Source organism: Myotis davidii, unplaced genomic scaffold (genome assembly GCF_000327345.1).
Source record: "Myotis davidii unplaced genomic scaffold, ASM32734v1 scaffold428, whole genome shotgun sequence".
NCBI classification, from domain to species: Eukaryota; Metazoa; Chordata; class Mammalia; order Chiroptera; family Vespertilionidae; genus Myotis; species Myotis davidii.
In genome coordinates, this window is record NW_006299834.1 from 3,092,763 (window position 1) to 3,105,475 (window position 12,713).

A 12,713-nucleotide genomic window follows, 5' to 3' on the forward strand; every position below is an offset into this window, starting at 1 on the left:
GGTGGCGCCGCCACCTCCCCCTCGCCCCTGCCTTGAGTGTGACAGGGGGCAGTGCCCCAACCCCCCAATCGGCCCTACCCTGAGTGTGACTGAGGGTGGCATCAAACCTCCCAATCCGCCCTGCTCTGTGCATGAGAGGGGACGGCACCCCAACTCCCCAATCGGCCGTGCTCTGAGCCCGACCAGGGGCTGCACCTAGGGATTGGGCCTGCCCTCTGCCACCCGGGAGCAGGCCGGCGCCCCCAGGGCGTTATCTCCCGAGGGGTCCCAGACTGCGAGAGGGCACAGGCCAGATTCAGGGACCCCCACTTCCCCACAAGTGCACAAATTTTTGTGCACCGGGCCTCTAGTTATTTATAATAGCCTAAAAATGAAAACAATCCAAATGTCCATCAATGGACACATGGAAAAACAAAATGTGTATATCCATATACTGGGCTGTTATTCAGCCATAAAAAGGACTGAAGTACAGATACATGCTACTACATGAATGAACCTTGAAAACATGCTCATGAAAGAAGCCAGTGACATTTATATGATTCCATTTATATGAAATGCCTGGAATAGAGAAATCAATAGAGACAGGGAGTAGATTAGTGGTTGCCAGGGGCTGATGGGAAGGAGAAAATAGGGAATGACTCTTAACGGGTATGAAGTTCCTTTTTGGGGTGATAAAAATATTCTGGAATTTGACAGTGGTAATGGTTGCACAACACAGTGAATACACTGAAAACCTCTGAACTGTATACGTTAAAACGGTGACTTTGTAGTGCATGAATTATATCTCAATTTTTTAAATTACATTTAAGTATCATAGAACATTGAGGAATAAGAATGTGTCCTCCCGGAGTGTGTTCTGAGGTCCACAAATGAAGCCTGAACTTAAAGTACCCATGAGCCTCTCTGTCTTCCCCACTCTTGCTCTGTCAAAGCTACTACTTATCAACTTAAATACCCATCTCCTCAGGGGTTTTAATGTTTATACAAAACCAAGAAAAGCAAAGTGAAAAATAAAAAGGTATAAACTGTTAGCAGTAGCTTATTTATAACTGTGAAAAGGATCCCTTTTTCTTTCATTTGTAACTAACACTTTACTTACACTACTCAGCATGAATTTGACATCTTAGCAACCTGTGAAGTCGGGAACTCCCTAAGTAGCTAAAAAGTAAAAATGTGTTACTTTACCTTTTTAAAAGACTGTAACAAGTTTCCCAATCGCTGGAAAAAGAACTGACAACACTTTAAAACTCAATATTGAAGCACCTAAAAAGCAATTTTTGCAATATAAACAGTGCTGTGAGGAACTCTCCCTCTAAAGATTTTTTTAAAAGACATTAACACATCTGTCTCATTTGGGAGAGGACTTGGATTTTTAAAGTCTGCTTTCTTTACTTTAGTGTCAACTTTGTTAATAGAAATCAAAGTATAAGATTAGGTTAGCAACAAATGCCTGGTAATGGAGTTTAATATGATGCCAGTTGAAGCAGACAATAAATCTAATGACCCCTAAAGTGAACTTAAAATTGTATAATTATAGCAGAGTGGAAAATTGCTTTTTAATAGTTGGCTCCAGAAGGCTTTCCAGAGAAAGAGTTTATCTTTGTTTGGGAAAATAAACTCCCTAAAGGTGGAGGGTAAACTTGGAAGGCATAGATTAGAAGAAAGGAAAGATTTATCAATGGCCTAGCAAAAGAAATCAAGAGAAATTCGGAGATAGGGGAGAACAGAAAATAGAGGTGGCCTTGTAAGAGGGGAGGGAAGAGAAATCCAAAGACAAGATAAGGAGCTGCATCCTGTACAACAAAATCACCTATGAGACATTAACACTGTGCATCTGGGTTTGAGGAGGCCTCGGGATAGGGACCAAATAAATGCTTCTGAAGAAAAGGATAATCCCAAACCCCGTTACTGTGTTGTTTCAAGGGAAGATCCCTTTGTCATCCCCGATCTTCAGTAAAGCCTGACTTACTCTTAAGAGCCTTGACCCATGACAGGGGTAGACTGCTGAATGGAGGGAATACCAAACTCCTGGTACATCTCCATGTACAAGATCCTTCTGAAGTTCCTGTGCCTGGCTCCTTGAGCTTCCTCTGCTTGTAACACCCTCCACTGTACCTGACTTCTCATTCTTCAAGGCTAAGCCTTCTCTGACACTCCCCACTCTGGTTGTGTCAGGTGCCCCTATTCACTCTATGACATATCGTACGACCCATCTATAACACATGCATCTTAATAATAACTACATTCATTGCAGACTTTCTAAGAGCCAGGAACTCTAATAAGCAAAGCTGTATTAAAACATTTACAGGCCCTTTGGTCAAGCAATTTCCATTTCTAGAAACTTATTCTACATTTCAGCAAAATGATTCATATACAAGGACACTCCCGCCCTAGCCCATTTGGCTTAGTGGATAAAGCATTGGCCTGCAGACTGAAGGGTCCCGGGTTCGATTCCGGTCAAGGGCACATGCCCGGGTTGCGGGCTTCATCCCCAGGAAGGGGTGTGCAGGAGGGAGCCAGTCAATGATTCCCTCTCATCATTGATGTTTCTCTCTCGCCCTCTCCCTTCCTCTCTGAAATCAATTTTTTTTAAAAAAGGACACTCCCTACAACACTGCTTATGATAGCAAAAATATTAGAAAACCTAAATACCTATTAAAAGGGGTTAAATAAAGGACAATACATCTATGTAGTGGAATAGTGTGCATCTGTCAAAAAAGAATAGGTCAGCTATTTATGCATTAATACGGAATGATCTTAAAGATACAGCATTAAGTGAAAAAGGCAAAGAGCAAAAACAGCGGTCCCTATCTCAGGAAACTGGCATTATCACCTACCCACCCACTCTCTTCAGCCTCATGGCTAATGGATTCTCCTTCATCCACCCCTCAACTCTCAGGCTTTTCCTAATACCTTCTGAATTTCCTTGTTTTTTTCTTCAACTTGTTGCTAGTTTTCATTTCTCACCACCATGGTTATTACAAATCCCTCAACTGGGATCCCTGCCCCACACGCCCCGCCCAAGCCCCAGAGTAGAGATACTCTGCAGCCAGAGAAATCCTTTAAAAATGCAACTAGTTATTTCCTTCTCTTTAAACCCCTTTGTCTTCCCTTTGACCTTAGGAAAAAGTCCAAATTTGATAACTTGGCTTATAAGACCCTGAATCACCTAGTAGTCCTTGCTAACCATTCCAGCTTCATCTCTCAACACCTATCTCTCATTCCCCCTCAACACATGCATGCTCTATGCTCCAGCCACAGAATACTTCTTTCAGACTTTGGAACACACCTACTTCCTCTCAGAGCATGGTGCTAAGTAAATGAAACAACAGTATGTAAAGAAAGTCTCGAACCTTGGGCCCTGACAATCACCACAAGGCAGCTAGTGGCACTAATCCTCCAGAACTGGTTCCCTGTTCCAGTCACCTCAGTCATTCTTTTTGAAAACATCTTTATTATTCATGTTACCCTTTATCTCCCTTATTGTCAAGCACATATCAAGTAAAGACCCATACATCATCCAAATTTCTCAACTGACTCCCCCAAAACTGGCATCAGCAGAAGAGCAAAATGACTCCAATAATCGACTCTATTTTGAGCTCCACTGCTGCTCCTGCTCCCACAGGTTTACGGCTAGGACTGATTTCCTTTCCCTGAGTCAATATTTCCTTTGTGACCAGAGATAGTGTTCCTTTAGGCAAGAGTTGAGGGTGATTGTGCAAGGCAGAGCAGACTGTGGAAGAACAGACCATGGAAACAGGAACCTCACCCCAGAATTCCGCAAGCTCAGGTACAGCTCCCTCTTTCCTGCACAGCAGCACCAGTTAAATGAAACTCTGCTGTGCAGACTTCTGAACCATGCTCATCCACTCTAGATCTTCCTATAAAATAATTAACCATCCAAGGTAATTTCGTTACCTCCCTGAGTCCCTCCCAGGATCACTCCCCTAAGTTTATAGCCTGGCAGTACCTGGATGGTAACAAGGAAGCAAAAGCAAGGTGCTGCATGGACCTTCTGTCATTCCCACAACGAGGTGTGAGGGGGGGGGGCAGCTACCTCCTTAAAAATAAAAGTAAAACAAATAAGGGTTAGCTAACTGCAACTTAACATTCAGGTAGCTCTGAAAAACAGCAGCCAAGAATGTTTGAGGAAAAGCTCCTTGAGGGCCGACTGGCAAAAAGGCCACTGAGAACTTTATATTTAAAGTTTTTTATTAACATAGAAGCAGACAGTACTTAAAATGAGATCATAAATGAAGTTGATAAGGTCCCTATTCCTCATATAATTAAACTATACAGGTCTGCAAACTATCTTATCTTTAAGTCATTATTTGGCCATACCATCTCTGTAATTACTTGGGGATGTTTCAATTGCAGATATGAAAATAACTACATAACAACCCTAAAGTATGGTAATCCAACCCTATTTACTTTGTGGCAGTGAACGGACTGAGGTATTATAAGGGAGGTACCAAGGAAAATATTTACTGAGCATTTACAATGAGCTAAGAAACCTGAGAAAACCAGGGCTTAGAGAAGCACTGCTCACGCACACTCAGTGACTCCTAAGCCGTCTTCTATTACACCACACTAACTAGTACAACTGTAGTTGTCAGACACATTACATAGATTTTATTTAATCTTCAAAACAACTCTATGAAGTAGGAGGTTATGAGTACAAACTCGGAGGTCTGTCTACCCAGGTTCAAATGCTGATTCCACCACTTATTTGTGTGGCCTTAAGCAAGTTACTCAACATTTCTGTGACTGTTTCCTCATTTTAAGGGGCATAATACTAATAATATAAGGGCGGTTGTAAAGACTGAGTTAATATAATAAAATTCTGTGCCTAGGATATAGTAAATACCCAATAAATATTAACTATTATTATGAGTGGTGGTGATGCCAGTAGTAGTAATTATTCCAATTTTACAGAAAAGGAAAATGAGGCATTGGGAAGGTATATCAAAGTTTAAAGTGGTAGAGCCAGAATTTGAACTTCACTGTTAGGTGCTTCTAATTACTATATTCTACTAAGTTCAGAGTTAACAAAAAAAGCAAAAAACACACAGTGGTATTTGGACTTTAACCCTAACCTCAAGTCACACCAATTAAGAATATTTACAAATGAAACTCAAACACAAGAGGAAATGATCTGTTGTTTCATGTCTTTAGAATGTTTGCTAGAAGGCTAACTAGATATCTAGAGAGGCCCAGCTCTTATCATTTTGTTAAAAAAAATAAAAAAGTTAGCCCTAATTGGAAATCAGGCCCTTCTCAAGAACAAGCCCTCTGGTAACTGGATTAGTGTGTTCAATCTCATTTCTGATGTTACTCTTTTTTATTTTTAAACCCTCCCAGAGGGAGAGGGAGAGAGAGATTGTGAGAAAGAAACACTGATCAGATGCCTCCTGTATGCACCCCAACTGGGTTTCGAACTCCCAACCCAGGTATGTGCCCTGATCAGGAATTGAACCAGCTCCAACCAACTGAGACACCCCGGCCAAGGCCTGATGTTACTCTTATTGATAAAGCTATTTAATCATGCCAAAGAAGTTAACTTTCCAAAACAAGTCACATCATTAGCACAGAAAAAACCCTACATCACAGTTAGAAAAAGCATGAATGTGTTTATAACAGCAAAAGAGGCACAATGTTAGAAGTGAAGTCATAGTTAACAGTGCCTATCAAAATGTACTGAATGTCTCACTCCTCATTTATGAATTGTGATCATAGGTAACAAGCCTAATTGTTCAAAAAGAGGAAGAGGTGATAATATTCAAATGATGGTGACTTCAAAATCAGCTCACAAGCCACACTGAAAGCCTGCCTCACTTTTTCAGTCGCATAGTATTACTAGATAGTACCTACCACGTGCAGAACACAACCTTCTAGGACAGTGATGGCGAACCTATGACACGCGTGTCAGAGTTGACATGCGAACTCATTTTTTGGTTGATTTTTCTTTGTTAAATGGCATTTAAATATATAAAATAAATACCAAAAATATAAATCTTTGTTTTACTATGGTTGCAAATATCAAAAAATTTCTATATGTGACACGGCACCAGAGTTAAGTTAGGGTTTTTCAAAATGCTGACACGCTGAGCTCAAAAGGTTCACCATCACTGTTCTAGGAAGTGTTCGCTCAACAAATATTTATTGATCTTTACTACTATTTTAGGAGATAGAAGTGAGATAGTATTTTAAGTGAAAAAGACAGACTCTACTTTCATAGAGCTTACATTGTAGGCAGGCATTATGAAGAAAAAATTAAGGATCAGTTCCCAGGTCAGACTGAAAAGCCTATACTGTATATTTCAAGTGTATCATCTCTCACTGGCAAGATATAGTTTCTCCTAAAAGTACACACCACTACGTATGCAGTCCCAGCACCACTGTCTAAAACAATGTAGGTTTCTCTCTGTTGTCAGTTCAGTGTCACTTTCTCAGGGAAGTGTTCCTCCCCCAACTCCCAAGAGCAAAGATTGCTCCATCGGTAGTTAACACATCACATTGATATGTATGAATTTCTTTTTCCTCCTCGTTAGTCCCTCAACAGGTCAAGAACCATGTTTGGCCTCTTTGTAAATCTAGAAGATGGTACATACAGTAGGTGTTCAATAAATGGTTGAATGGAGCTCATGAGAGCAATTTCAAAAGTTGAGGGTGGAAGCCAGACTGCAATGAACTAGCAGCGGTCGCCAACAGGTGGTCCGCGAGGTCCAAAAGGTTGGCAACTACTGAACGAAGGAGTAAATGGAAGAGAAGGGCAGGAAATGGTAGTAGGTTGAAGGAGAAATGTGATCACAGTAGAGTCTTATACATTTTTAAGAATGAGAAAGACTTGAACATCTTTGTTGGTAAGGCAGTACAGCAAGCACATCAGAAAGAGCAGGGGTGTCAGAGTCAGACTTGAAGTTGTAGGCAATTCACTGAATAATGCCTACACCTCACGGTGACAATTACAGCACTTAGCAAACAGAAGATGTTCAACGAATGCTATCCATGCTTTTTACGGTATGCGGAAGCCCGGACTAATTCAACAGATTTCCCGCCTCAGTCTGTGTGTACTGTGTGACGGCAAAGAAACCGGATTCCTGCTTCTTCTGTGTGTACCACCCTCTGTGCTACTCCACTTCCTTGTGACAGTCTGCATGAGCCCATGAGTGGCTGCTATGGAAAATTACTGATGTCCCCAGCTGCGGAGCAGAGAGGATCTGGAGACTGACTGGATGAAACCGATGTTACATCATCAAATAAATGTACAAGAGTTGGGGCTCCTGCCAACACTCACTGAGAACTAAGAAGAGAGAAACACAGACCATGAAGTGTCTAAGACAACAGGTGTTCCCAGCATCCGCTCCAGGCCCAGAGAGATGGCCTGTAGGGTAAGCGATGATTCTCGGCTGAGTTCCTTTCTCAGTATTCCACCCGGGTGTCAGGTTCATTTCTGTGAGGTGCTACTCTAGCTGACGGACTGACTTCTCTGTCAACCTGACAAGATCCCAAATTCACAAGGTCGGTAAGCTCTTTTATATTTAAACGATTTTTGTTCACAGCCTTTCAAAGCGAATGCTCCGGTCAGGCACCGGTGACTATATCTGATGGACAGAAACACCCCCACCCCTCTCCGGGACTACACGCCTCCACACTTAAAAAGGGACACGGGACCGAGGGCGGAAGCCAGGCAATGCGGCCATCAGTGACGGAAAGGCTTCGGGCACCAAGGGCTATCGAAGGGCAGGAGCGACACTGACCTTTACCTACAGTCCGTGACCAGCTGACCATGGAAGGAAGAGATGGGGAAGAAAGTAAGTAGGAAATGTGTGTGTGTCCACAGAGAATCACAAACAGGATCACAACAGCTACAAGTAAACAAGTCAAAGTAGAAAATTCAGTTCTTTTCAGTCTGATTAGGAACTTGAATTTACAAAAAAAAAAAAAAAAGGACACAGAAGGGCGAAAGCTCCAGGACACCTTCAACCCACCGGGACCCGCAGGAGCCGCCGGGGCCGCCCCCTCGCGCGCAGCACCAGGAGCTGAAGGGAACCTCGGCCTCTCACCTCTCACCTCTCACCCGCGCACAGACGCACCTGGGACCTCGCACCGGGTGTGAGATACACCCCCACACACCCAGTCCCGGGCACCCTGGGTGACCCCGACTCATTCACCCTCAAGTTCCCCAAGTTCAAACACAAACCCATCGCGGCGTGTCGGCACCCGACCCGCATGTTCACAAGCTACACCTGAGGAAGAGTTTCTGCTGTGAATGTGCTCCAGGCAGCCGTTCTTTCAAAAAATAAGCCCCCCGCCTCCCCCGCGCATTTTGGTGCAGTTTCTGTAAAACTGCTCCCAGAGGCCGGAGGGGCATGTGCGTCGTCGGGCTCGACGCCACCCACTCTCCCTTTTATGGTCCGGATCAATCCATAAAAAACACTGTTACTGCCCGGCTGGTGTAGCTCAATGGTTGAGTGTTGACCTATGAACCAGGAGGTCATGGTTGATTCCTAGTCAGGGCACATACCCAGCTGCAGGCTCCATCCCCAGTGGGGGCATGCAGGAGGCAGCCAATCAATGGTGCATCTCCCCTCCTCGGCCCGTCAGTCCGTCAGTCCGCAGCCGCCCCCGCGTCCCAACCCGAGGGGCATGTGTGGGCCCCGGCCCCGGTCCTGCAGGCCCAGCCAGCCCCGTCGGCCTCTCCCGCGCCCTCACCTGCCCCACAGGAGCCGTCCAGCTGCCGCGCCGCCGCGAGTCCCGCCACCTCAGCGCCGACAGGGTCGGGCTCGCTGCTGCGCGCTCCGACGGGCGGGAGCGGCGAGGCTTACACGCCCTCAACCCCGCTTTCGAGGCCCCTTTCAGAGCCCAACAACCTTCGAAGCCCATTTTTAGCCTAGCAATGTCCACCGGCCTCCCGTCTGCACTGCAGCCCGAGGAACTCTGGGCAAAATGGGGTGAACCAGCTGTCAGGATGGGGGATAGACGCGACCGGTCTCTGGGAAGGAGGGGCACTTACTTGATGCTCATTTTCTAAATATTTAAGTGCCTTCTTTACGGTGTACAGAACTAGTACCAGACCAGCCTGATCCACGCTACACAAGTCACAAGCTTTGTAAGGAGCTCCAAATTGGAACAAATTGGTTGAGGTCATGCCCAAATGCGCGCCCCGGGTATTCGATACCGTGGGTGTAGTCAGAGGCCTGCATGAGTCACTGAACCACGCTAACATGGAGCTCACCCACAACATGGGAATGTGAACTTACGGTTGTGAGAACTACATGCTATTTGAGAAAATGTTAATGCACAGTTCAGACTAATAGTCCAAGAGGGTGGCAAGCCCATCTCTATCTGATATCCACGTCGTAGCTGACATCAGGCTCCAGGTTGGAAAAACAACGTGATTGCCACATTTCAGAAAGGTCACCAACAGCTACAATGGTATTAGGGACTGTTTCTAGAAATGTCACCCTATTCTGAAAAGATTCGTTTGAGAGCTGCTTACTAACCTAAGCATGGATTCCTAATGGTGTTCCAGGGTGGTGATGCCCAGGGTAAATGAATGGAACATAGGCAAAGCCTCAGTCATCTTACTGTTTGATGCCTTCACTTTACAAAGCACTTCCATGCAAATCACAACACTCAAAGCACAGTGAGTTTTATCATTTGAATTTTACAGAGGACTTGGTCAAATTATAGAGAATTACTGCCAGAGCAGGGATCTGAACCGTTTCTGTGGCCAATTTCATTTTTCTTCCCAACCACACTAGCCCTTACAAATTCTGCTCTTAAAAAAAAAAAATGCCTTCCTGATACACCAAGGTTGCAGGTTCAATCCCTAGTAAGGACACATACAAGAATCAACCAATAATGTATTATAAGTAGAACAATAAATCAATGTCTCCTCCCCCTCTCTCTCTTCCCACCCTTCCCTCCTCTCTCTAAAACCAGTAATTTTTTTTAAATGCCAGAGGAATGAATTCCAGCCTCTTTAGTGTGGTAACATTCCTTTTCTCTCATATCACAACTTTTAAGGGCTATTATTTCTTAAATATATCTTTATAGGAAAAACAATTTTAGTTGTGAGGTAAACTGAAGTGTCAGAACTCGGCAGCTAAGTAACGCTAGTTTCAGCATAGGCCCCTTAGGTTTTTGTAATGAAGCATTAGCATTTTGTCTTTGCCTACTTTCACTACAGACTTAATAGGGAACTAAGGACTTGTCACCCCACATTTCAATTAAACATTTGTCAGAGATTAATACCAGGAGATAGACTAGCTACCAATTCTATAAAACATACTTATTTATAAATGCTGTGTAAGAATACGACATACACATTTAGCCTCCATTAGACAAGAGGGAGAAAGAAAAATGCTGAATTATTGGATTCCTAGGACAGCACCCACGGCAAGGCCCCTATTAATTCATGCCACAGGAAGGGTGGATGGGGAGCAGGTGGGAAAAGCAGCATCTGCCTCATGAAGAGTGTTACAAGCTGCTAAAACCCTGCAGTGTGGGTTTCCTGTTGAAGTTCCATCTCAGGAGCACCTTTTCTCGGTGGAGCTTCGTGACCTTTACATGTGTTCAGATGTTGAATTCCGTATGTCCCATTACTGAGGAGCCATTCATCACTCTGTGTAGTCGGCTTCCTGCCCTGGAACCACAGCTCCAGGAGGGCAGACTGTCTTGCTCACCACTATTCCTAGTACACAGTCGGGTGCTGAAAAATACCTGTTAAAGCATGAAACCTGGATCAGAAGCAAATTATTTTGTAAATACTTCCTTCCAGATTATCACTAAAGAAATAGAACTTTCCAAATGTGAAGTATATTTTAGTTTATTTTTTTGCACTGTTCCCGGAGGTACTGCAATACCGGGTCGATGCGTGGAGTGGACGGAGCAAGCTCCTATTCCATCTCCCTGCTCCAAAAATACATTTAATATAATGTCCTCGGATAGAGGACGTATCAGATATTAAACTGATAAGAACAGATACTACACTTGATCTTAGTCAAAAGGTCGAGAAGCGATTAAAGTATATTTTATTTTACCCCTATTTTTCCTTGAAAGAAATGAACAATTTATTTAAGGAACTATGGTGTGAATCCTTCTGAGATGTTATTTGAATTTCTACGTTATTTTTAAGATACATTTTTATTGATTTCAGAGAGGAAAGAATAGAAATAGAAATATCAATGATGAGAGCAAATCATTGGCTGCCTCCTGCATGCCCCACACTGGGGATTGAGCCTGCAACCTGGGCATGTGCCCTCACCTGGAATTGAACTGTGACTTGCTGGCTCATAGGTCGACACTCAAACACTGAGCCACACAACTGGGCTCTGCATTATGTATTTTAAATAAATTTGGTTTGTACTCTTACAACCGGCACTATCCTAATCACAACTTTTAAAGATAGCTATTAAAGTTTTAAAACCTTAGAAGAGGTTTAATAGTTTCTCATTGTTTTAAATGTTTATATCCTAGAGCCATAGCAATGAAAGGCTAGATCGCTCATGGATGGAAACTGATTGGAGGCCTTCATGGTTCATCTCCTTCCCAGTCTCACTTGTGACCACTTAAAATCATATTCAATATGAGCTTATTTCCTACGAAACCCCTTATGGGGATTATGGACAGGGGTCTACAGAAGTTCCCAAAGATATCTTCAAGCCCCTCCTTCCTTGCTATCCTGGGCTGAGATGCTGCCTAACCACAATTTCTGACCCACTATAGAAGAGGAAGGCCTAATAACACCACAAATATAGGCGAACTGGCAGAACCAAGTACAGAGTCAGAATCTGGAAGGGCAGGTCAAACTTCGCTTTTCTAAGGCTAAAGGGCCCTGGCATATAAGATACACAGGGCCTCTTATTTTCATCCACCCACCGATTTCTCTTTTGACCAAGTAGTCACCTGCAGATCATCTTGTCTTCTTGACGAGCTCATCTTGAAAGCTGGGCGAGAAACCCAGCTGTTTCTTCTTGAGCTTGGACTTTTCATGAAGGCAAATTTATACCCACACTCACCACTTATACCATTTTTTCCAGAAATGTGGCCTCTAAGAACTTCACTGTACACATCATTTAATAAGGACAAGGTCACTCAGATCCAGAATGGAAAACCAAATTCTGCTTTGACTTCCAGTTACATTCAGAATTAGCTAAATTTATGAGCTAGATTTTGTGTTCATTAGACTACATCTCTTATAAAGAACATACCTTAATATATATGAATTCCCATATTTGAAATGTTATAAAATGTAATTTCTCTTCCAAATGGGATCTTGGAATAGAAAAAGGACATGAGCTAAACACTGACTTTAATAATGTATCAGTATTGGTTCATTAATTATGACATTGGTACCATACAAATCCTATCTAATAAAAAACAAAAGGGTAATTAACTGCACCTCCGCTACGCTTCCCATTGGCTAATCAGGTCGATATGCAAATTAACTGCCAACAAAGATGGCGGCCAGCAGCCACACAGCTGAAGCGAGCAGGCTTGCTTGCTCCAGTGATGGAGGAAGCCAAGAGTCCCTGCCTGCCGTGGCCTGGCTCTGAGCTCCAGAAGCAACAATGTTTCAATTATAGAAGCTAAACCCCAGATACCTGCTTTCAGCCAGCTGGGGCCTCAGAGCTTAGAGTGCCTGTAATGGCAACAATGTCTCAATTATAGAAGGTAAATAAATCCCAGGGGAAAAAAAAGAGGCT

At 43.5% G+C, this 12,713-nt stretch overlaps 1 protein-coding gene across 4 annotated transcripts in view; it reads right to left on the reverse strand.

Annotated features, from left to right (window-relative positions):
- Positions 1-8,794, reverse strand: part of SGSM3 (small G protein signaling modulator 3) — a 37,258-nt gene extending 28,464 nt beyond the window's left edge. For 3 of the 4 annotated variants that reach the window (XM_006775977.2, XM_015571925.1, XM_015571927.1), the window contains exon 1: positions 8,716-8,794. The gene's annotated coding sequence lies outside the window, so the exon portion shown is untranslated. Of the gene's footprint in view, positions 1-7,760; positions 7,869-8,715 lie in introns of all 4 variants that reach the window. The other variant, XM_015571926.1, reaches the window with a different exon arrangement.
- Positions 8,795-12,713: the final 3,919 nt, after the last annotated feature.